This window comes from Caretta caretta, chromosome 1, assembly GCF_965140235.1.
Source record: "Caretta caretta isolate rCarCar2 chromosome 1, rCarCar1.hap1, whole genome shotgun sequence".
Lineage (NCBI taxonomy): Eukaryota > Metazoa > Chordata > Testudines > Cheloniidae > Caretta > Caretta caretta.
The window spans coordinates 103,600,354-103,626,807 of NC_134206.1; positions in this window are offsets into that span (position 1 = coordinate 103,600,354).

Genomic DNA, 26,454 nt, shown 5'->3' on the forward strand with positions numbered 1-26,454 from the left:
ATTCAACAGTTTCTCGCTGGAGTCTGGATTTGAAGTTTTTTTGTTGTAATATCACAACTTTCATGTCTGTAATCGGTGACCAGAGAGATTGAAGTGTTCTCCGACTGGTTTATGAACCATAAACCATAAACCGCGAACTATCTAGAGGCCAACCCCACAGGGAGGACAAGACTTTCCAGAGAGAGAGTTTGCTAGCTTGGTGACGGGACAGGGAGACAGAGGTGGGTCATTGCTGTTAAGGAGACCAAACTATGTCAGAAGACTGTATACCCAGCTGAGTCCATGGTAAAGACAAGACTCCATCTTGGCTACGTGTTAGCAACCTCTGGCCGAGGGACATGGAATGAGGGTCAGGGTATCAATTATTTGTTTTTAATATTTATATTGTAAAATACGGAAGATGTTTCATGTTCAGTGCAATTGGAGTCAGAAGGCCTGGAGGGACTGTTACTGACAGGACACCAGAAGCACAGTGAACGTGGAGAGCTAGGCTGAAAGCAGTTCAGCCATATGGACAGAGCTGTCCACAGGGTTTAATAAAGTTCCACTTGTTCAGCTTAGTGATGCTGAATGCAGGTTCTTTGCAAATGAAACAGCCCCCACCCAGAGCCACATTCCTCCCTCTTGCTGGGAAAATTAATATATAACTTCCTTGGTCTCCCTTTTAGGTGGTTCTTCCCCTCTCACAAGCATTCAGGAGTCATTGGGAACATGGAATCACGAATTAATTTTTATTTGGGGAAAAGGAGAAAACAAAAGAAACATAACCATAAATGTGGCGGTTCAGTGATGAGACAGAACACAGCTTTATGCAAGCAAACAGGCTGGTCAGCTGAGATGGGCCGTTCTGCCCCCCCGCCTTCCACCTTCTCCTTTTATTATATTTCTCCCCCTAAGCATTACACACTGCTACACAAAGGAATGTATGACGTTAATTCATATACTTAGTTACCATCCCCTATCTACTACAATCCTGGTTCTCAGGCCTTGAGCCCAGGCTAAGAAAGCCTCCCACAATTGCTGTCCAAACAATCAAGTTCTCATGGTTCATATCTAGCCCTTGTCCTTGGATAGAGCAATGTGTGCATTGCTTCTACGAAACAGTCAGGGTGTGCCCCGCCTGCTTCCAGGTGGAATAGCTAAACATTAACCCTTCACATAAATATATTTACATACAATGAAATGAGCAAAACCCAGTCAGTCTGTAAGACACTGCAGCTCCGCATATTAATTGTCTGCCCTGTCAAGGTCCAGAATTCTTAGTCACCCAACAATCCCCACTCACCTAATGCTCCACTCACTGGTCCAGTTAGATTCAGTAGTAGTCAGGGAGCATCAGAGAGTGGTTCTTCTCTGTCTTTCTGTTCCAGTCTAGAGAAGTCTGCATCATCAGGTCCTACTCAACTTTGTAGCTATCTGGTCCAGTTCAGTGACATCAGCTCTGCCACTGCAGGTCTGGTCAATTATCACTGCACAGTTCAGCTGTGCACTTCTGCCACCTATCAGAATGCTGTAAAGTTAGTTCAGTGCTGCCATCACTGGTCTGATCAGGTCTCACTGTGCCATCAGCATCACCATCACCATCACCAGTCAAGTCCAGCCCGAAGGAATCACTCCACGCAAGGTTCAGAATCTGCAGCTAGGGAACCCAGAGGTGGGGAAACTTGAAGAGAGTCCCTGCTCCCTTGAATAGAGCTCCTGTTCTCTAGAACAACATCATAATCCATCTCTTTGTGGAACCTGAATCTCATTCCCAAACCAGAATCCAAAAGCCTGTAAAAGGCAGAGGGTGACCCACTTACTTCAGGGGATATCTTGCACAATTCTTATGCCCTTTCTTAAGTATAGCTAGAGTGACAATCCGTTCTCACTTATACAGTCAGAACATAGACACATTCCAATTAAAGCAACAAAACACAGTATCTGAAACTATTCATAGATTCCAAAGCCAGAAGGGACAATTGTGATAAACTAGTCCAGTGGTTCTCAACCAGTGGCCTGTGGGCTGCTTGCGGTCCATTCAGCATCCAGCTGCAGTCCCATGTGACATCCTCAGGGCCATACAGGTAGTATATAGTGTGGATGCCGCCCACAAAGTGTTAGATGGGCTGCAGGTTGAGAACCACAATACCCGCCACAAACCCCTATGCTCAGCCCGCCCAGTGACCCCTCCACAGAGACATGGCCAGGAGCGGAGAGCTGGGCGTGAGGCAGGGACCCCAGATCCTGTTCGTGGGGACCCCGACCCCGCCATGCGGAGCTGTGTGGCAGTTGGTTGCCCAGACCCCACTGTGGGGGGATGCCGTACCCTGCTGCAGGGGGATGGGGGACAGCCAGGACTCCAACCCCAGACCCTGCTGTGGGAGGATGGGAGGCAGCCAGGACCAGGACCTCACCATGGGAAGGGGATCCCAGATCCCGCCAGGACCCTGTTGTGCTGGGCTGGGGCGGCAGCCGGGTGGCCAGACTCAGAGCCCTGCTGTGCAGGGCTGGGCATCTGCCTGGAGCCCGCCCTATGGCAGGGCAGCTGGGAGCCTGGAGCCCGTGGCCTTTAGCACACAGCTGAGCTAGGCCGCAGTTGTGTGCTAATTGGGCCACATGTGGCTTGCAGGCCACGGGTTGAGAACTGCTATTCTAAGGGGTGACAAGGGATTAATGTATCCACTATTAAGGATGTGGCTGAGGTAATGGGGTTGCAGCAGTGTTATCGAGTGCACTCAAATGACCTAGATAATTACTAAAAACAACTTATTTTAAAAAAATTTTGGTCCTCCTAAATGAAGGAAACACAATCTCTTCCCCTTCCTGCTTTCTAGAGTGGCCTTCATCCTCTGATAAAGTACTGGTGGGAGAACACTTTATTTTCATCAGAAATCTTTAAATCACTTTGGGAGCCTAGCACCTTTGTGACTATCTGCTGCATGCCAGTTCCTCATCTGAGCTCCTGTTGAGGGCTGAGAGGTCACCTTGACATTAAGTCGTTCCTGTGTCCAGCTTAGCATCTGCTGCTGTTCCCAGACTGTCCTTCACCTCTCTCTTCTGCAAGCTTCACCCCAGAGGCCTGTGCATGTGGTATGAACAGGCTTCTGAGCTAAGCCTTACATTACAGAGATGCAGACACCTGAAAACCACCTGAGATTTATATCTGTTCAGAACGCTGCCAGCGCTTTTGCATTAGTCTTCAACCTTGAACGAGGCCTGTTAATTATATCTGTGCATTTCAGCTGAAGGCAAACTTGCTGTGCATTTCCTGAGCTTGCCAAACAATGGAAGAAGTACACACACTACAGCCAATTTATTGTACAGTTTCACCTTTCTATTGTTCTGCTGTTGTTGAGTCACAAGTAAGTAACATAAAGGCAATTACTGAAAACCCTGCATGTTGCTGCGCAGCACTAGATTTGCTTTAATGAGCCTTCATTTTATGATTTGGTAGACACTTGTTTTGCTCTAATGGCTTATCAGTGGTTTGGTGTCTGTTAATTGTTTTGTTTGTATTCCACAAGGGAGGTATTTCTTTGTTTATCTAATATGTTAATTAAGCTACTCTACAGTGTTATTCAAGCATATCGTTGTTGGCACTGAACAATAGAACCAAATCACCAGCTGCAGGACAAAAGTCAAAAACATGTTTTGGAGGAAACTGTGAATGAAGCTGATGCAAATGTAATACAGTGTAAGTTCATTGTGAATATACAGCACTGTACTTACACTGGAAGAAGGAATGGCGTCCTGGACTGAAGATTGGAGCAGGGGTCTCAAACACGCGGCCCACATGTAGCCCGCAGAGTTATTTCCTGTGGCCTGCCAAGCTCCCCTCACCCCCCGCCCATTCTCCCCCCCCACCAGCGCGCCGCATCCCCACTCCTCTGCCTACCGTACTCCCAGCGCTTCCCACTGCCAAACAGCTGTTTGGTGGTGCTTAGGGCTTTCCAGGAGGGAGGAGTGGGGATGTGGTGTGCTCATGGGAGGAGGTGGAGAAGAGGCGGGGCCGGGATTTGGGGAAGGGGATAGAATAGAGGCAGAGTTGGGACGAGGACTTTGGGGAAGGGGTTGGAATGGGGGCAGGGAAGGGGTGGGAAGAGGCGGGGCAGGGGTGGGGCCTCATGGAAGGGGGGTGGAGTGGAGGTGGGGCAGGGGGCAGAGGGGGTGGGGGGGAGCTTTAACAGAACTAATTCTAAAAGTAAGGGCTTGTTTTGTCCTTGGAGTGAGGTGCATTACTGAGTGTTTATATTTTATTAAAACCCCTCTTCACATTACAGTTTTAGAAAAGTTAATACATTGACTTTTAATAGCATACTATATGACTCTTAAATATGAAATTAAATATGAAAAAGATAAGATTCTGCTCTTTCTCCATAACAGTGCAATGACTGTGTGTGGCATATCCTAGGCTGTTATGTTCTGGTGCTACTTGTAGCTGCATCTGTGAACTAGGGTTGTCAAGCAATTACAAAAATTAATCGTGATTAATCGCACTGTTAAACAATAATAGAATACCATTTATTTAAACATTTTTGGATGTTTTCTACATTTTCCAATATATTTCAATTACAACACAATACAAAGTGTACAGTGCTCACATTATATTTATTTTTATTACAAATATTTGCACTGTAAAAAACAAAAGAAATAGTATTTTTCAATTCACCAATACAAATACTGTAGTTCAATCTCTTTATCATGAAAGTAGAACTTAGAAATGTAGAATTATGTACAAAAATAACTACATTCAAAAATAAAACAATGTAAACTTTAAAGCCTACAAGTCCACTCAGTCCTACTTCTTGTTCATCCAATCACTCAGACAAACAAGTTTGTTTATATTTGCAGGAGATAATGCTGCCCGCTTCTTGTTTACAATGTCACTTGATACTGAGAACAGGCGTTCACATGGCACTGTTGTAGCTGGAATCGCAAGATATTTATGTGCCAGATGTGCTAAAGATTCATATGTCCCTTGATGCTTCAGCCACTATTCCAGAGGACATGCGTCCATGCTGATGATGGGTTCTGCTCAATAATCATCCAAAGCAGTGCGGACTGATGCATGTTCATTTTCATCATCTGAGTCAGATGCCACCATCAGAAGGTTGATTTTCTTTTTTGGTGGTTTGGGTTCTGTAGTTTCCGCATCGGAGTGTTGCTCTTTTAGGACTTCTGAAAGCATGCTCCACACCTCGTCCCTCTCAGATTTTGGAAGGCATTTAAACCTTGGATTGAGTGCTGTTTCTATCCTTAGAAATCTCACCTTGGTACCTTCTTTGCATTTTGTCAAATCTGCAGTGAAAGTGTTCTTAAAATGAACAACATGTGCTGGATCATCATCTGAGACTGCAATAACATGAAATATATGTCAGAATGTGGGTAAAACAGAGCAGGAGATAGACAGTTCTCCCCCAAGGAGTTCAGTCACAAATTTAATTGACACTTTTTTTTTAATGAGCATCAACAGCATGGAATCACGAAGGGGCATACTAATGTTTAGCATATCTGGTACGTAAATATAGAATTTCAGGTTTGGAAGGGACCTCAGGAGGTCAGCTAGTCCAACCGCCTGCTCAAAGCAGGACCAGTCCCCAACTAAATCATCTCAGCCAGGGCTTTGTCAAGCCTGACCTTAAAAACCTCTAAGGAAGGAGATTCCACCACCTCCCTAGGTAACCCATTCCAGTGCTTCACCACACTCCTAGTGAAAAAGTTTTTCCTAATTTCCATCCTAAACCTCCTGCACTGCAACTTTAGACCATTACTCCTTGTTCTGTCATCTGGTACCACTGAGAACAGTCTAGAGCCATCCTCTTTGGAACCCCCTTTCAGGTAGTTGAAAGCAGCTATCAAATCCCCCCTCATTCTTCTCTTCCGCAGACTAAATAATCCCAGTTCCCTCAGCCTCTCCTCATAAGTCATGTGTTCCAGTCCCCTAATCATTTCTGTTGCCCTCCGCTGGACTCTTTCCAATTTTTCCACATCCTTCTTGTAGTGTGGGGCCCAAAACTGGCCACAGTACTCCAGATGAGGCCTCACCAATGCCAAATAGAGGGGAAAGATCATGTCCCTCAATCTGCTGGCAATGCTCCTACTTATATAGCCCAAAATGCTGTTAGCCTTCTTGGCAACAAGGGCACACTGTTGACTCATATCCAGCTTCTCGTCCACTGTAACCCCTAGGTCCCTTTCTGCAGAACTGCTGCCTAGCCATTCGGTTCCTAGTCTGTAGCAGTGCATGGGATTCTTCCGTCCTAAGTGTAGGACTCTGCACTTGTCCTTGTTGAACCTCATCAGAGTTCTTTTGGTCCAATTCTCTAATATGTCTAGGTCCCTCCGTATCCTATCCTTACCCTCCAGCATATCTACCACTCCTCCCAGTTTAGTGTCATCTGCAAATTTACTGAGGGTGAAATCGACGCCAGCCTCCAGATCATTTATGAAGATATTGAACAAAACCCGTCCCAGGACTGACCCTTGGGGCACTCTGCTTGATACTGGCTGCCAACTAGACATGGAGCCATTGATCACTACCCGTTGAGCCCTACGATCTAGCCAGCTTTCTGTCCATCTTATAGTCCATTCATCCAGCCCATACTTCTTTAACTTGCTGGCAAAAATATTGTGGGAGACCATATCAAAAGCTTTGCTAAAGTCAAGGAATAACATGTCCACTGCTTTCCCCTCATCCACAGAGCCAGTTATCTCCTCATAGAAGGCAATTAGGTTAGTCAGGCATGACTTGGCCTTGGTGAATCCATGCTGACTGTTCCTGATAACCGTCCTCTCCTCTAAGTGCTTCAAAATTGATTTCTTGAGGACCTGCTCCATGATTTTTCCAGGGACTGAGGTGATGCTGACTGGCCTGTAGTTCCCAGGATCCTCCTTCTTCCCCTTTTTAAAGATGGGCACTACATCTACAAATATCTTGCAATGCCGGCTACAAAAGTGCCATGTGAACTCCTGTTCTCACTTTCAGGTGACACTGTAAATAAGAAGTGGGCAGCATTATCACCTGTAAATGTAAACAAACTTATCTGTCTTAGCGATTGGCTAAACAAGAAGTAGGACTGAGTGGACTTGTAGGGTCTAAAGTTTTACATTGTTTTTGAATTAAGTTATGTAACAAAAAACAATCTACACTTGTAGTTGCACTTTCATTATAAAGCACTAGAGTACTTGTATGAGCTGAATTGAAAAATACTATTTCTTTTTTATCATTTTTACAGAGCAAATATTTAATCAAAAATAATATAAAGTGAGCCTGTACACTTTGTATTCTGTGTTGTAACTGAAATCAATATATTTGAAAATTTTGAAAAACATCCAAAATATTTAATAAATTTCAATTGGTATTCTATTGTTTAACAGTGTAATTAAAACTGCGATTAATTACAATTAATTTTTTGAGTTAATCGCGTGAGTTAAGTGCGATTGACAGCCCTACTGTGAACCAATAATATTTGAACAAAATTGGTATATGTAAAACTGAACTTTCTGAAGCACTCCAGAAATTAAAAACAAATACATTCACAAACCTAAATTACTATCCGCTATTATTGTAACAACATTGCTATATTTCTCTTTGCACAAATTTATTTTCTGTATTGTTTGACCCTTCACTTTTGTTTTTCCCCCGTCAGTGCCCTCAGTGAATATTATTTTGTCTGGGACTAACACAAAGTGCCACATTTGTATGGATTCATCTCAAATGATCATTTAAAAAAGAAACTAGAATGGCATGAGAAGCACATTTTAAACTATAACATACAACTTTAAAGATTGGTTTCTGGACATCTTGACAGTTCCATTTTGAGTACAGGAGTTTAAACCTTTCTTGGCTATCATTCTCCTAAATCCTCAGTTTTGTTATGTGAAAAAGTTATTTGAAATAAACACCGGTAATTCTAACGGGGACAGAACATTGAGTAAGACACCCACTTTCTACCCACGCCATACAAATGATGGGTATATTATTCTCACTTCTCCTTATCATAAATTCCTCTGTTTCTCCTATAGAGCAGGAGAGAAAATTTTGTTATTTGAAATGAGTTGGTGGCATCAGTTTAATTCTTAGTGTGTCAGGTATCCACATTGCCATCACCTCTGACATTAAAGACCAATGTCTGTGATTCTTGTGTAGTGGCAGAAGGCTGGGAGGGTGCAAGGATCCTCCTGTAGTCTTTGCATCATCTGTGCCAGGACCAGGCACAATCACAGTCTCTACTAGTGTCCCTGGGGGTTCAGGGAATGAAGAGCTGGCCCTGCAGAGAAAATTCTTTACAGCATCCTAGGGACTAGTAAAAGCAGGCACACTCTTCGAGCATTTGTGCACAATCTGTCTTTATTTGGCATGCTTGTTAGCAGTCCTTGCAGAGAGTCTACAGAATGGAAAAGTCTATGTGCTAGAATACCTACTGCTAATTCCCTATGAGATTTTTTTGCACTAGAGGGACCTCTGCAAGTATATATCTCTCCTTGCCCCAGCCTGTTCCCAATGACCACCTCTACACCATGGCACCAGATGTGTGATCAGTAATGGGGGTTGAATCTAGGACTTCTAGATTTTTAAAGCATGAGCTACTCCTGCCTGTACTACGAGATGCTGCTCTGTTTACTGAGGTTGTATGTAGGAGGCCCAGCCATCACCATAGAGCAACAGAGCACTACACTGAGTGGGTTACATAATCCCCCTCATCCCAAACTTCAACCCTGTTCAAATCTGTGTATGTTTCACTCCTTGTAATGTGACATCCCTGGGTGGGCTGTCATCTGCAAAGATTGAATCTGCAGTTCTTAAAGAATACGCCTTTAAACCTCCTTTGTGGCATGATTCCCTAAGGAGCTACACCCCTTATACTTGTATCACAAGGTTTAAATGTTGTGCAGTTTTGCACGGACCCTCTGCACCTGGGTGAATTTCATCCTTTAACCATTAATTTGACTTAATATGGGAAACTTCTGTCCCAGATGAGGAATTGACTGGCAGATCGATGGAATGTCTCAGTTCTGCCAGCACTGGTGCTTGTTTGCTTTTGTTTGGAAGAGGGTGGGGGAATCTATGATCCCAAACAAACCTTTCGAATCAGATAAAATTCAACACCAAGCGTTTCCCAATGAAGGTATTTGGAGGAGAATTTTAAAAAATTCTTTTTACATTTTAAAATCTGGCTTTTCTAATTACTGAGCATTATAGTTAAATTACATTTTCTGCAATCCCAACCTGCTAGATGAGCAAGAAAATAATAACAGCTCATTGAATTGACACTGTAACTGGCCTAGCGTGCAGGGATGAAAAAGAACAAAATTATTGTTTCCCAATGTTTCTCTTAATCTTTTGTGAAGTTTGTTTATATGACCTTTAGCCACTTTTACCTGATGATATATAGTGTAGTTTTCTTGGGCAGAGACTAGGCCAGTTAATCTTGCTGTCAGAGGAGTATTATAGCAGATCATGGGGTAGCTGAAACCAGTGAATCTACAGACGAGACATCATGATCTGCAACAAGGAGGCTTATTAATTTTGCCCATGCTGGTACTTCAGAATTTGCCATCTGGCTCTGTAAACAGTGAAATTAATTTAAATGTTGACCAACAATACCTATCAGCAATTTCCATTACAATAAACACCTGTTATCGTTTAAAGTCATTTTACTGGAGAACTAGGCATGGAACAGAGCTGTATGTTGTTGCCACTAAGAATGCATGAAAATATACCAGCCACTTACATGGTTCAGATGTTGTTTAAGTGATTTATTGAATTTCCTGATGAGCTTATGTATGAAACAATAGTATTTAGAAGGATAACTATTGAACATCTTAATTATCTTAATTGTTTTTGAGGACTGTATTGAAAATTACACTGTCCTATAAATTCTTATATCAACGGGGTGTGTGTGTGTGTGTGTGTGTGTGTGCGCACACATAAGCACATGTTCCAGGGTCTCTTCCTGTTGCATATCTCTTACAGGCCTTTTGCTCATTACACCAGCAAGACTACACATAGGTGGCTATGTCATATCCTTACTACTGCTAGCTGGAAAAGGGGAAGGAAAAAGTTGGAATATATTGTTATGACAAGAATCACCATGTGGCGCTGTTACAGTCTCAAAGTGTTCTTTTATTTAGCATGTGAGCAAGTTTTTATTCTGTGAAGAAATGCTGTATTGTTATTAGTATTGAAGTGTAGTATTCTTTGGAGAGAATGCAGTAGTCTTTGCAGATAGCAGAGAGTCTGTTCTCTGCTTTTTTATCTATATGTAGAAGTAATTTTTAGGACAGCATAGCTTTCTAGGACCTGGGCATTGGTGTGCAGGCTGAGATTTCTGGAAGAGGGGCTTGCTTGTGTTCTCTTTGTGACTACCTCTGTTCCAGGGCTGGTATATGTGTGTAAAAAAGCAACTTACACTTAGAATATACTAAGGTTCTGCATCACTGATTTCTCCTCAATTGGAAGCTGATATGCGTGACCCCAGACATCTGCTACTTCTTAGCAAAGGAGTGACACTAATGTCAAAAATGTGACACTCCGATCAAAAGAAGAGGTGAGACAAAGTGGGTGAGGTAATAACTTTCATTGGGCCAACTTCTGTTGTTGAAATAGACAAGCCTACAAGCTCCACAGAACACAGGTCCTGTAGAAGAGCTCAGTGAAGATCAAAAGCTTGTTTCTTTCGCCAACAGACATTGGTCCAACAAAAGATATTACGTCACACACCTTGTCTCTCTCATATCCTGGGACCAACATGACAACAACAACACTGCAAAAAACAAAGGAAGGGGTAGCATTTTTTGAAGGACAGGTATGGCATCATTTCTTTTCCAGTTAGAGTACTGTTTCTGCTGCCTTACTGTATTCCTCATTGACTTTTTGTATTTACTTTCACCTCTTATATAGTCCCTGTTTCTTTACCTACCTTTCATTTTCATATTTTTCATCCCAGAGATTCCCTGAATCTGAGGGAGCCTATGAGAAATTTGTTGTGAACATTTAATAGTCCCGACGTTGCTCAGTTTTGATTGGGATATGTAGGTTACATGGTGTATTTCTGGTTGCTGATTGGATAAGCATAATAATTACAATCAAGAGTGGAATATGGATACTCACTTTTATTAAATTCAAAATTTCCATTCTACAAATATTCTCTAGTCATTACATAATGCTTGTGTGAACATTCCTGCTGTTAAGCTCAGTCACTAAAATATTTGCAGAAAGTGAACACAAAAGGGGCCAGGACAGAGTTAAAGTGGGTTTCACATTTTTTTTCAAGTACATATTTTCAGAATCTTTTTTTAAAGTATCCATCCAGCCCCGCTAATAGAAAAGTTATTCTGAAATATTCAGCTTAGTTTCCATTCCTATGAACATCTCTGACTCAAGCAGGGAGATTTCCCAAGGCACTTAGGCTCCCAACTGCCATTTGTGCCTTTGGAAATCTCCCCTTAGGTCTCTAGATTTTTGGTCTGCTTTTATTAATGCTAATATATGGGATGCTATTTGTAGTGAATGCTGCTCTTAGCAATGGATATTAAAGGTTCTTAAAATGTCTTATATCAGTGTAAAACGAATTGACATATTGTCTAGTTCAATTTTGTGTGAAAGCTTCTTCTGAGACTTCAGTGCAGGGAAAATAATTAAGGTGACTTGTCAAACGACAACATGGCTCTCAGATTTGGCTGTTCAGCAAGAAAGCGTGGTTCTTTTGAGTGATAGCCCATACGGATTTCACTGGTTGGCGTGCATGCACCCCATGTGCACAAGGCTGGCTTCTTTTGAACACGTTGCCAGTTGGGGCTACACTGATGCCTTGGATATCCTTGTGCTTCTCCCCGCCAACACCACCTGAGGGCGTAAAAGGCAGAGTGAGCCCAGCCATCCCTCAGCTCCTGCTTACTGCTTATGGAGGTTAGACTAAACTTTTACAGCACCCACCTGGTTCTCGGCATACTGAGCTAGCGCCAGTGTTGGTTAGTAGTCGTGTTGTTAATTAGTTCGTTAGTTAGTTGTGTTAGTGTTTTGCCTATTGGCAACATTTTTTTTAGTCAGATATTTAGTTTATAGGCTAGACCTGCCCCTCACTACCACAGGAGTGCTAGCAATATGGGGCTAAAACCTGTTCCTTGCGTAAATCTTCAGTGCTCTTTAACTAATGGCACTCCGGGTGCCTCTTTTGTCTAGGTGAGGGATGTATTCCTGAGTGACTTTTCCATATGTCATTCCTCTGCAAGTGGATTCAAAAAGGTAGAGAGGCTTGGTCTTCCAAGGGCTAGTAATAGCCTGTTAGAGCCCAGTAGGCTCAGATAAAAGGAGCTTGAGTGCATTACCAGGCACAGGCATTGACTTTTGGTTTTGCCAGCGGGTGCCCCATCCCAGCTTTGCCCCCTCCCCAAATGCCCCATCCCTACGCCACCCCCAAGGCCACACCCCCACTCCACCTCTCTCTGCTCCCCACCTCCTTGTGGCTCTGTCTAGTGCCCATCTCCACCCATTCACTCAAAGCGGCATCGGCGGTTCCCCCTCCTCCCGGGGCTGCTAGCGCTGGGGCTGGCCTGAAATTTAACTAACCAATCCTAACATATTGTAACATGATTATTTAACCAATTATATCCCACCACCTTAATTAGTTTACACCCAGCAAAATTAATTATACAGCAGACAGAAACAATCACAGAACCAGACAGAGATTATACAGACAAACAATGGGGAAATGGGGACTACAGTGATAGAACAAACACAGAAATGAGGATTTCACATCCCAGCTATTGATAAGTGAGTTTTTGCCAGACAGGATGCTATCAAACTAAATTTCCTTTTACATCTTCTAGGCACTTCCCTTTCTCTGGAGGTGACAAGCATTATCAGGACAGGATTGTATTCCTAACAGCCCAATAGCAGCTTATTTCAATGTGACTAGCATTCACTTCCCAGCTTATGGCTGCCTCTGCTGTTTAGCCAAAGGCCTTAGCCTAAGCACAGGGCCTGAAACTGTCACAGTAAGAGAAGGCCCTTACACCGGCAGACAGTGATTTTGATTCTTTCTTTTATACCTCTATAACTAGCCAAGTGATAAGAATACACCTAAATTCTTAGAGTATAGGCCTTTACAGACAGGCCTGAATATCTATATCCTAACACCCAGCCTGAGGGGGCATTTGGAAACCTCATTAAAGACTCCCTCTGTGTGCGAAAGGGTGGGGGTGGACAGAACAATATAGAAAGATCTCCGGCTCCCAACCGTGCAGCAGCAACAGCCTGCACAATGGGGAATTTACATTTCCAACAGCCCAGAGCCCAGGGGCAGGGAGGAGCTGTTGATCCAGCTCCTCAGGGACAGCCCTATCAGCCAAAGCCACTTCTTGCTCAGCTCACAGCTAAGGGCTTCACGTTCCTCTGGAGACAGCATGGAGCAGCAGTTCATTTTCCTGTTTGCATTCCACTGTGATAGGAAACTCAGGGAGGAGCAGAAGCTCCCTCCTCCCTACCTAAATAGCACCCTGCTCCCTCTGCCCTGGAAAGGGACCACTTTTACCTGCAGTGGAAGCCAGGCTAGGAACTGCAGCTACACACTATGAAAGAGCTCATATTGGCTCCCTGCCAAACAGCTGATAGGCAGCCATGATACCAGCTGATTGGTTGGAAACAGCTAATCCAGCGGCTGCCAAACAGCTGATGGGGCCCCGCCTGCCCAAGAGCACCCACTATTTTTTTTTCCATGGATGCTCCCACGAAGTCAGCACCATGTTACCAGGTGTAGTCGGAAGACAGCATGAGACAAAAGCCCTTTTATCAGAGGCCTGGTATGAGGCCTGGGCTAAAGTAGTTGTCAAAGCTTTACTGATACAAAGCAAAGACAAGCTGTGAGCAGGAGGCAGGACCTGCTCACAGAATCTAGCGAGAACAGGGATGATATTGCAGAAAATACACATTCCTAAGAAGTGTTAGTCACAAAGTGCTCACGCAAACACATCCCGATATCAAGAATGGTACAAAAACATTCCCCAAGGATAACACTGACTCCTCCTAAAGGATAAGGTCAGGATGACAGTACATAGTAAAGATGTTTTGATCAAACCAATATGTACAAGGTGATGGGTGATAACTAGCCATGTCAGGGGGCAGTAACTAACTATGTTAGAGGGGCAATACTAACTTGTTTGTATCGCGGTATAAAGATGTATCTCAGAGGGAGTGTCTTTGTCTGGCCTAGGGAGGAATGGAAAGTCCCGCCATTCACTGAGCTGGTCCATTGTTATGGGCATGCATGTATTAGTGGCCGGTAGAGTCTGCGGGATTCTAGTACCATGCTTCATCAACAATAAACCTGGCCTGGTGCCTTCATCCCTTAACAGATCTTGTGGTCATTGGGAGGTTTGCTTGAGGTCTGCTGTGCTGGTTGTCTGTGTAGGGCTGGAGCAGCACACAGGGAGAACACAGTGGCAACACACACAAGCCAAACATCTAACCACACCAGGTCAGTTACTGACCGGGACCAGAAGAGTGAAGAAGGACCTGAGGATGCTGGCCCTGACATAGGGCAGGAGGTAAAAAGTAGGAAGAGGCCCAGGGAAATAGCAGCATGGGATTGGAGTGAGTAGTGGGTGGCTGCTGTGTATAGGGTCCCTGAGCTGGAACACGGAGTACTGGGCAGGCCTGGGTTCCCTCATTGGTCACAGGTAAAGCAGTGCAAACCCCCAAAGGGGACAGGGCTTATTTGGGAGCCCAAACAAAGGGCTGAATTTCAAGGGCACAGAGCTGAGGTTGAAGATCCTAGCAAGGGGCAAAGAGACTAATTGGTTACTGAACTCTTTCATACCCTGGAAGGGGTTCATTTTGACTTTGTGTCTGGGCTGGAGGGCCAAGCCACTGAAGACCCAGTAAGGTCAGGTGGCAACTTGCATGGGGCGGCAGGAGGGAGAAAATGACTGGGATATCACCCCCTCACTCAGAGGTGTTCCAGGGGTGAAGGCCCTGTTACAAACATAAAAGGGTCAGAAATGCAGCAGAAGATCATTAGTTCACATTTTGTGTGTGCAGATTTTGCCCGGCTCCAAGACTCTACAAGATATAACGACCATAGGCGCACAGTGGGAGCACAGTAAATAGCATGTCTTGCTACAACAAAAGGAAGACAGACCATTCTCTTTATCAATGCTTTGTCATATGCAGGGGGTCCCACTGTGAACCTTTGGGCCAGTAACAGCTGTTGAATTATGGTTGCCTATCATTGGGGTGCACTGTGGCATAATGACTTCCTTCCTTTTCCTTCCTATTGCGCTCTCACAAGGGGAGCTATAATTTTACTCTTTGATTGGGTCATTTAGTGTTCTAGAGTTTTAAATGCAGGTTAGCTACTAGTTTGGGCAGTAATAAGTAGTTATATTTCATGTGTCTTGCTTGATTTTTTTTGCTTGTCCTGGACTAGATATTGCTGGATAGTATCTTTCCTAGATGGCTTGTGTTTTTATTTTAGGGTGGGATTTTTAAAGGCAGCCAAGTGACTTAGGTGCACAAGTTCCAGTCATTTTTTTTTCAATGGGTCATGTGTCTCTAAGTGAATTAGCACTTTTGAAAATTCCACCTTTAATCTTTATGGGAATCATACATGTTAAAACCTGATTTAAAATGTTATTCTCCAAATGTCATTGAGTCTATAAAGCTCAGATCTAGAGCTAAGCTTCCCCCAAAATGGAAGAGTTTAGAACCTGACCTTTGATTTGACCTGCTATGGAGGAGTGACTTGTAAGTTTGTTTTCCAAGGTTCTGGAGGTTTCAGAGCCAGGGTTTTGGTTTGGACATGGATGGGGAGGGATAGCTCAGTGGTTTGAGCATTGGCCTGCTAAACCCAGGGTTGTAAATTCAATCCTTGAGGGGGCCATTTAGGGTTCTGGGGCAAAAATTGGGGATTGGTCCTGCTTTGAGCAGGGGGTTGGACTAGATGACCTCCTGAAGTCCCTTCCAACCCTGATATTCTATGATTTTTTGTTATTTCTAAGCATTTGTTAATTAGATTTTTTGTGTTAGTTTGGTGGATGTTTTGTCAATGATTATGATGGCTTTATTTACAGCAACCTAACCAATGGAGAAAAGCTACCACGGGAATTTAGAAACTCCTTCTCAACACCCTGGGAAACTTTTGCTGCATAGCTTAGCCAAACAAGCCACAAAGTGCTTCAGAAATTCTGCAAGTCACTGTGGCATAGCAGGTTTCAGAGTGGTAGCCATGTTAGTCTGTATCAGCAAAAAGAAAGAGGAGCACTTCACAAAAAGAAAAGGAGTACTTGTGGCACCTTAGAGACTAACAAATTTATTTGAGCATAAGCTTTCGTGAGCTCACTTTATCACTTTAGATAAGCTATTACCAGCAGGAGAGTGGGGTGGGGGGAGAGAAAACCTTTTGTAGTGGTAAACACCCATTTTTTCATGCTTTGTGTGTATAAAAAGATCTTGTGTACTTTCCACAGTATGCATCCGATGAAGTGAGCTGTAGCTCACGAAAGCTTAAGCTCAAATAAATTGGTTAGTCTCTAAGGTGCCACAAGTCCTCCTTTTCTTTTTGCGAATCTTGGGGTTTATTAAACAACAAACCAGGGAATGAGAAAGGAATAACACTTTTAATAAAACAAACTAGAGAGAGCTTCTGTGGTGAACGGCTGCACACAGCTATGCTGTGTTCTCAACCCCACCTTCCAGGGCATCTCTCTAAATTTCAATATTCATAATATTGTCCCTTATGAGGGAGCATCTCTAAATTTATAATCTTCTATAAACATATCTCTACATCATCCCTCTTTTAAAAATGGCTCTTATATACATATATAAAAACAGTTAACAACTGTCTGATAACACATACATTAAATTCTCACCCCATCTAGTACATTTCCATAAACCCAGAGTGTCAACTACCTAGAGAGGAGAGGTTACCATCACATCACTGTGAGGTGATACTTTACCACTCACTTTCATCAAATACCCCTTACCAAGTCTTGAGTCTTTCAGGACATTTAATCCCCCCTCACCCCCCCGATCTTCTCAGTATCAGCCTTTCATTAGAGTTTGAGTTGTTCTCTTGTTCCTTGACAGTTTCTCCTTTGTTTAATGACAGGTTTCAGAGTAGCAGCCGTGTTAGTCTGTATTCGCAAAAAGAAAAGGAGTACTTGTGGCACCTTAGAGACTAACCAATTTATCTGAGCATAAGCTTTTGTGAACTACAGCTCACTTCATCGGTTGCATTCAGTGGAAAATACAGTGAGGAGATTTATATACACACAGAACATGAAAAAATGGGTGTTATCATACACACTGTAAGGAGAGTGATCATTTAAGATGAAGCTATTACCAGCAGGAGAGCGGGGGGAGCAGGGGGGGGAGAAAACCTTTTGTAGTGATAATCAAGGTGGGCCATTTCCAGCAGTTAACAGGAATGTCTGAGGAACCCGGGGGGGGGGGGGAATAGTTTTACTTTGTGTAATGACCCATCCACTCCCAGTCTCTATTCAAGCCTAAGTTAATTGTATCCAGTTTGAAAATTAATTCCAATTCAGCATACTCTACGATATAACCGCATTTGCTCCAACCCCCCAGACAGAGACAAACACCTACAAGATCTCTATCAAGCATTCTTACAACTACAATACCCACCTGCTGAAGTGAAGAAACAGACTGACAGAGCCAGAAGAGTACCCAGAAGTCACCTACTACAGGACATGCCCAACAAAGAAAATAACAGAACGCCACTGGCCATCACCTTCAGCCCCCAACTAAAACATCTCCAACGCATCATCAAGGATCTACAATCTATCCTGAAGGACAACCCATCACTCTCACAAATCTTGGGAGACAGGCCAGTCCTTGCTTACAGACAGCCCCCCAACCTGAAGCAAATACGCACCAGCAACCACACACCACACAACAGAACCACTAGCCCAGGAACCTATCCTTGCAACAAAGCCCGTTGCCATCTGTGTCCACATATCGATTCAGGGGACACCATCATAGGGCCTAATCACATCAGCCACACTATCAGAGGCTCGTTCACCTGCACATCTACCAGTGTGATATATGCCATCATGTGCCAGCAATGCCCCTCTGCCATGTACGTTGGTCAAACTGGATAGTCTCTACGTAAAAGAATAAATGGACACAAATCAGATGTCCAGAATTACAACATTCTAAAACTAGTCGGAGAACACTTCAATCTCTCTGGTCACTCGATTACAGACCTAAAGGTCGCAATATTACAACAAAAAGATTTCAAAAACAGACTCCAACGAGAGACTGCTGAATTGGAATTAATTTGCAAACTGGATACAATTAACTTAGGCTTGAATAGAGACTGGGAGTGGATGGGTCATTACACAAAGTAAGAGTATTTTCCCATGTTTATTTCCCCCTCTGCCCCCCACTGTTCCTCAGACATTCCTCTTAACTGCTGGAAATGGTCCACCTTGATTATCACTACAAAAGGTTTTCTCTCTTCTCCTCCCCCCCCCCCTCCCCCCCCCCCCCCGCTCTCCTGCTGGTAATAGCTCATCTTAAATGATCACTCTCCTTACAGTGTGTATGATAACACCCATTTTTTCATGTTCTGTGTGTATATAAATCTCCTCACTGTATTTTCCACTGAATGCATCCGATGAAGTGAGCTGTAGCTCACGAAAGCTTATGCTCAAATAAATTGGTTAGTCTCTCAGGTGCCACTAGTACTCCTTTTCTTTCTCCTTTGTTTGTTGATGATAAATGATTAGTTCGGAAATGCCAGAGTCCACCTCTACTGTCAATGTTTTGGAACTTTCTGGGATTACTCTTAGATCCCTTTCATTACACTGAAATGTGTCCCCCTGATCTGTCTGGACTACATAAGACCTTTGATGCAGCTGTTCTTTAATGGTACCCCTTTGACCTCAAGTATTAGAGGTGTGATTCCTCAGGCACACTCTATCACTTGGGTTAAGAAATGGGAGATCACGGTATGCAAATGGCACTTTTTTACATGGATAGACAACTGGAGGGACCTGCTTGTTTATCTGGATTGTATTCACTCTGCAAGCAACCCAGCCCTTGAAACAGCTCATGATATTTCCGAATGAGTGCCTCATATCCAGGTTCAGTATGATCTTATAGTGAGAGCACCCGTTTTTCACATGCTGCCAGGCCTAAAATTGGTGTCACGTCCTTTGGCTCTGCAATGAACAGGAGCCTGTAAATGGTATTTTTATGATTGATGCCAGCAATGCATCTCCCCTTCATTACTATATTTGTTCAAGAATAATCAGTTACTTTTATTTTTGTTGGTTCCAGTTTTGGTCTTATTTTCAGCATTTCATAATCTTGTTCAGACAGAATATTAACCTGAGCTCCTGTGTCCAATTTCAGTTAAATAATTGTTCCATTCACTGTCATAGGCAGTATCCAGTCCCCCTCATCAGGCTTGCTGATCCCAGTGCATCTATGAAAAACTCCTCAAAAAGGTTGACTTCAGCTGAATGCACTTGACTCTTCTGCATTTGGGATCTGCAGCATTTTGCAAAATCATTATTTTCCCCACATGTATGACACAATTTCCCAAAAGCAACACACTATATGAGGCCATGCTGTGGTCCACACCTTCCACATGACTATCTGTACCCACTCTCCTTCCTAGCAGTGGTTTTCATAGAGAGTGGTTCCACTCTTTGATTTGCTCTATTCTGGCTATATTCTTTTGCACTTAGTACATGGATAACCCCTTCTGGTGAATTTAGCTCTTTGGCTTATGCTTTCACAGTTTCTGCTGCGCTGCATATCTGGAGAGCTTTTTCTAAAGTTAAGTCTCCTTCATGGAGCAGTCTCCCTCTTAACACATTTTCTTTAATGCCACAAATGCTTCTATCTCTGACCGGAGACTCTGGCAGTTCACCAAAGTCACAGGTTTTACTGAGTTTCCTGAATTCTGTGACAGATTGCTCAATGGTGTCATCAGTTTTTTGCATGGATGTAAAAAAATTCTCTCTCAAGGTTTCATTCCTTTTTGGCACGCAAACTTCCTCAAATTTCATCAGCATTTTACTTACCTTCATGCTTTCACCTTTTTCAAAAGTACAGTTGTAACAAATATCCAGTGCTTCCTCCCCAACAATATGCAAAAAGATAGATGATTTCACTTTATCATTTTTCTCCTCTGCCCCTGTGACTGCTAAACACAATTCAAATCTCTTTCTGAATTCTTTCCAGTTCTCTGCAACATTGTTTGACAATTGCAGAGTGGATGGCGAGTACAAAACATCCATTTTTGGCTCCCCCGTCCTTCTTAGCCTTTGTTCTTCTCTGCTGCTCCATGTGCTTCCCTTGCCCCAGCTTTCAGTTTCAAACACAGGAGTTAACTTCGAAAAGACTGTATTCTCCTTCTCATTCAGCACTTCTGAAACAATGTAATGATCTTGGGGTTCATTAAACAACAAACCAGGGAATGAGAAAGGAATAAAATGTTTAATAAGACAAACTAGAGAGAGCTTCTGTGGTGAACTGCTGCACACAGCTACACTGTGTTCTCAACCCCAGCTTCCAGGGCACATCTCTAATTCCTATATTCATAATACTGTCCCTTATGAGGGAGCAGCTCTAAATTATAATCTCTCACAAACATATCTTTACAGCCTCCATTCCATTGTTAATGAAAGGGTGTCCACATAATTAAAATCACCACTAAAGATGACAGTAATTAGCACTCTTGAAGGTAGTGTTGCAGAAAGGCCATTTACGGAATAAGAGTGGAGACTAAATTACCCGTTCATTTTGGAACATGGGAGAAATTTGGTTCCTGGTTAACCAGTGTTCAACTCAGTCAAAATTCAGTAAAATTACCCTAACATAAATCACACCAGAATTGGCCTACTTGCTCCAGATTAAGGTTCAGACAGATTGGCTGGGACATTTGAGCTGGCACTGCTCATGCTGCATCCGTTCTAAGACACGACTTCATTCTCCAGGGCAATTCAGTCTGGCATATTTGAGCAGCACCAAATTCAAAACTGATTAACAACAACAAAAAAAGACAACACGCTTCTTAGTGGGCAAAGAAACTAGAATAAGATCCAAATATTCTCTATATCTTCAACAACTTGCTATCAGTTGGCTCAGCACACTCTGTTTCTCCATCCTCCACCGTCATCAGTTCCAGGTGCCCTTCAATGCAGTTCATGAGGCATCCACTGTCACTCTTGGGAAGGGAGTGGTATGGGAATCCTTGCTCAGTATGTCATAGAGCTGGTCACAATAGGGGCAGGTCTTGGGGGCAACACCAGATTTCAGACTGTGCTCCATTGTCTTCTGATAAAGCTTTTGCAGCTCCTTCCACTTTACTTAGCACTGGACTTCCTCCCTGCTGCACCCCAGGTTCTCTAGGCCTTTGCAATGTTAGTGTACACATCTTTATTCCTGCAGGAATGCTGCAGTTGGGCCTGCACACATTATTGCCCCTCTTCCTCAGAGGCTGAGGAAATTTAGGACTTCCCTCCTGGACCATGCAGCAGCACAAGGGTAAGCTGGAGCCATTTTTACATCAGTGTGCTTGAATAGGTGGAAGGGAAAGATGCATTTGCAAAACATTCTGTGGATTTTAAATGGGGGCTTCTGGTCACTATGACAGTTGGTCAGCAGATAGAGGTCACTGCTGCAGGGATAGTTACATTATGAGATTGCTGCAGGAGGACTGCATATACTGGTACAGGTACTTCTATGTGCATACAGGCACTGTGCTGGTAGGAGTATATGGTAGAGGCTTCTGTCACTCAGGCAGCTGGTATACTTTGTCAGCTAAAGCTGAGGATTTGTCCGCAGGACTCAGAATTGACTGTGGACTCATGTAAAGCTACGTTGAGAGAGCAAAAGTTTTCTTTGTAAAACTTTGTAGTGTAGACCAGGCCTTAACCTTTGCTTAGGGGCTGTTATGGCAAAAGATGCTAATGGCTTGCTCATTAGGTGTCACTGATGTATAAGCACACAGTGTGAGACTCCCCACAGAACTAAAGATGCCATGTAGTCACTATACTCAGAGTGTTGTTAAGGGTACTGTGTGGGTTAAAGAATTCTGCTTGGTATGCCAGCAGAAGCTCCGAGGTCCCTTTTGTGTTGTAGAATAGCTGCTGGAAAGGAGGGTAGGTGCATTTCCAGGTCATGCTAGTTTTTGGTAAGAATCCATGGATTATAGGTTTTCCCACTGTAAACCTCAATCCTCAGAGTCAGGAAGAGGGGCGAATGTGTGTTGAGCAGAATATGTGAGGCCCTGGAGAGAGACAGGCACATGGCAGCTGCTTGTGGGGATAGAGGTGCCTGAGTCAAGGTTTCTCCAGGGAGAGGAAGATGAGGGTGTTTTTTTCCATTTCTGTTGAAAGAACAAGATTCATGTGTATTTTCACTAAGAAAATACCTGACTCTGTAATCACTGATTTTTGTTCCAGATGGAAAACTAACCTGAAGGGCCCCAAAAACTCAGCAAAGGAGCAACTTGGGCTAAAAAAAACAAATTAATGCACTTTTAGGACTAGATTGTGATGCATAAGCATGCAAAGAGATGGAGAAGGGCACAGGAAGCCTATCCTCACCCTACTTTAAACAGCAGTCAAAACATATGAAGAACCTGAAAATGTGCAGAGGTCATGGAACTAGTAGATTTGCAAAATTGACTTGTATTTAGAAGTCCAAAAGAAAAGCTTCTCTGGACCTATTTGTATTATGAAGTATCTTTAATCTAACTTGTTGGATTGGTCATATAAAAAATGATCCTCTCTAATTTTGAAAAAATATTTCCTCCACTGCCTTGCAACTTGTACAGTTACTTACCCCTGTGCAAAATGGGTACAAAATGTTCCCCTTCTGATTTTTGTATCATTCTACATACAGCTTTCACTGATGTAAATGACAATGTTTCAACATAGTGGTGAATCACAACTTTTCTGGCTTGTGCATTAACAGTGAGTTCCAGGTAAAGGATCGTTCTTGCTCGTGGTGATGCCATAGCCAGAAAAATATAGCTTGACTTTCAGATACCAGGCTGAGTCTGAAGGTTTGAGAGTATGAAAAGAATGAATCTCATCTTTTGGCCTGTAAACTGACCAATTGTACTATAAAATTCATGAGAGACAATAAATAGGGCACCCAATATCGGCTGTTTTAGACAGTAACTTTTCAGAGTAGAGTTCCACCTTAAAGGATGCTGCTGCTGCTCTTCTATGTTAAGGAGGGAGGGGATGTTTATACAGCACAGGGCACATGTACAATAATTCTGTCTGCTTACAATAGCTTGATGCAGGTTACACCAGGGATGAACACAAGTCCATAGCAAATAGCAGCAGAAGTAGGAGGACCAAAAGAATTGGAAGTCCGCACAATAAATATGTACATCATTGTACATACACACAGGTGCTGCAGGGTAGTGGCACTAAAGTTAGCCTTCTGGCCTTGTCCCAGGCAGGATCCTGCTGTCAATGTAAACATTACTGAACCTGACTTGAATACACAAGAACACGGGGCTGAAGATGAATATGCCTCCCCAGTTTAATGACATCACTGGTAACATGGGAGCACAAACCAAAGGCTGGTAGGTATCATACAGCTGTGCTATCTTGTGAGTAACAGAAGAACTTGCTGTGATGCAGAATGCTAAGATAGAACAGATCCCCTTCCACTTGTATCCTCCCGGGCTGGATTGGAACCTTGGGTCCACACTTCTTCTCAAGTGCTTTGTTTTGCTCCCTTTCATCATCACTCATGGCTCCATGGCAGAGTGCCCATTTTAGAAGAAATGACACATCAGAAGAACCCATGAGCTGATACTGTTCTTAGCAGCCAGTGCCCTGCCAGTGTTCCTGTATTTTGATGTTGGAGGGTACCACTTCTAAGAGTGAATGAGTAGACCCACAGATGCCGGCTTCTAATTTTCCCTGAGGGTGCTTAACCCCCGCTCAACTCCAGGCCTGCCCCAACTCCACCCCTTTCCCCACTCTTTCCGCCCCTTCCCCTGAGCAGGCCCCTCCCTACTCCTGCCCTATTCAGCAGTGTGCAGGAGGTGCTGGGATGGAGAGGAGTTTATCGGCCAGGGCCAAAGGTGGGAGAGAGTGGGCGGGAGGAAGGGGAGCTGGCTGCCGGTGGCTGGCTGCCAGTGGCTGGCTGCCGCTAATATTTTTCCATGGGTGCTCCAGCCCTGGAGTACGCACAGATTTGATGCTTATGAGTAGACCAATCATATTCCCAATTAATCCTTGGCCTTTCTGCTGAAGCCACTAACAAGGTTGGCAGCTGTGTTGGTAGTTTTTGTGGTGTGAACACAGTTCCCATAGGAGTTGGGTTTGGAACACAAACTCATTTTGAACAGGTCACTTGAAAAGCCACTTGGATCGTTACTGATATGGAGTGGATTTGAACTTGTATCCTAGAGGTGAAAGCCTCTGGATGACATTACCAACTCCCTGAACCATACAGTCCTGCTAATAGTTCATCTTTGATTTCTTTTCCTCTTGGGAAAGAACTTAAGGCAGAGAGAAATGTTGATGTGTTTGAGCAGGTATTTACAACTGTGTTTCAGAGTCTGACATTTACAGATGATCGAGTCATGAATGTTGCCGCTATGTGTGTGTATATATAATACAATTTAGATCAATTGCTCTCACTCTGAAGACTGTGGACCGCAGGTGGTCTGCAGAGAGTTTGCTGGCTGAATTGTGTTGGTTGTCTTTTGTGTTTCCAGGGGATACATTGCATTAAAGAGCTAAAAGGACTTTACTTTGCTATGCATAAGCAATCACTGTCCTTGCCACAGGGATGATAAACAGCCACTAGTGAGAGCTGAAGATGCCCTGAACACTTGCAAAAGGAAGGAGAGATAATACCCAGCCCAAGCTCTCTAATATCTGGTCGACACTATGAAAAAGGCTGAGAATGCTTGATTTGGATTGTTGACTAATAACAGTAAGATAAATGTCAGGGATCACTGAGGCCTTTCAAACGAACAATCTAGGCTTGAATCCCCCTGCAACTGAAAAAATGCAAAAGGACACATGATTCTGTTCTGCTCACATCTACATTCCATCTGTTTTATCACATCAGAGATGACCACTTGTCTCTGTATCAAGCTAAGACCTGGTCTTTGAAAGTATTCATTGAAAAAGAATGGTTGAATGAAAATATTCATTTTTCTAAATATGATACGCTTATTCATGTGAGTCATTCCACATTGGATGGAGTGTAAAAGGAAAAATTTTCCACGCCACAGAGGTATCCTGTCATTTTGAAGATTAAGGTCACTAAACAGAAATCAGAAGGTTACTTATGACAGAAAAGCTTTCTACAAAGGTTCATGACTCACAGGAGGGAACTGCTGCTTGTCTGAAAAGCCTAAAGAGGCATAAAAAGTCAGAGAGACTCTTCCCAGCAGCATACTTAACAAAGAACTACCCTTCCTTCTTTGTGACACAGTTATATTTATTTAATCCACCATAACTGGACTTTGATGGAAAAGAGAATGCTGATGATAGGGCTAATAGACCTCACTGCATTTCTAAAGGGTGACTGCTATTCACACGGAGCTGTATTTGTTTAAAGAAACGTTGGAGGCATGGGACTGTGAAGATAACTCAACATGCAGAGAAAATACTTTCTCAAAGATCCTCAAAAGCTACAAAATATGTTCCCATAATGATACATAATGCAAGAGTGATAGAGCCTCTGTTATCAAGAAAGTTACTATGTAGATAACTATAAAAGTATATATACTCTTTACTGACAGTGGCATACTTACCACCCACTTATTCACTGGTAATATCATAATACCAAACATGATATATCATAAGGAGGAAAATAACACTGCCCCGTGCATCCCTTTCAAACTGAATGCTTCCAAGCAAACTAAATATATATGCACTGCAGAAAAATATTAGGCATAATATTACTTGTGTCCATTTGCCCGAATGATTTTTTTCTCATATAGTTTTCTTACAAAGTTATAGGGTTTTTTTTTTTTTGTAGGCATGAGATGACTTGCAGTGAATGAGCTTGATTCTGAAGTCTTTTATACTGGTGTAAATCAAGATTAACTGCTTTGAACTCAGTGGAGCTGCACTGCTTTTAAATTAGTGTTAGAGCAAGGGCAAAACTAGGCCCTTTAAATCTAAGGTACAAGGGAAAAAATAGCATTTACCACGGAAGTCTTGTTTTCATTTCATTTCATTTTGCTAAATAATTTCTCCTCTTGTCTTGGTTAGAAATGAAATTATTAGCATGTTTGAGGGTTGTTTTTTTTTTATTTTTTTAGAATCAATTATTTTGATGTTCTCTGTGGAAAATATATTTTTTTAAAAGTTCAGTTCTGCACATTCAGTTGATAGATTTTTCCAGCAGGGGGCAAGAAAGTATAACTGATAAAAATGGTTCTGTTTTCTCTTAGCTCTTTCCTTAACAGATAAAATGTTAAACAGGATAGCCTGAGGAAGGAACAT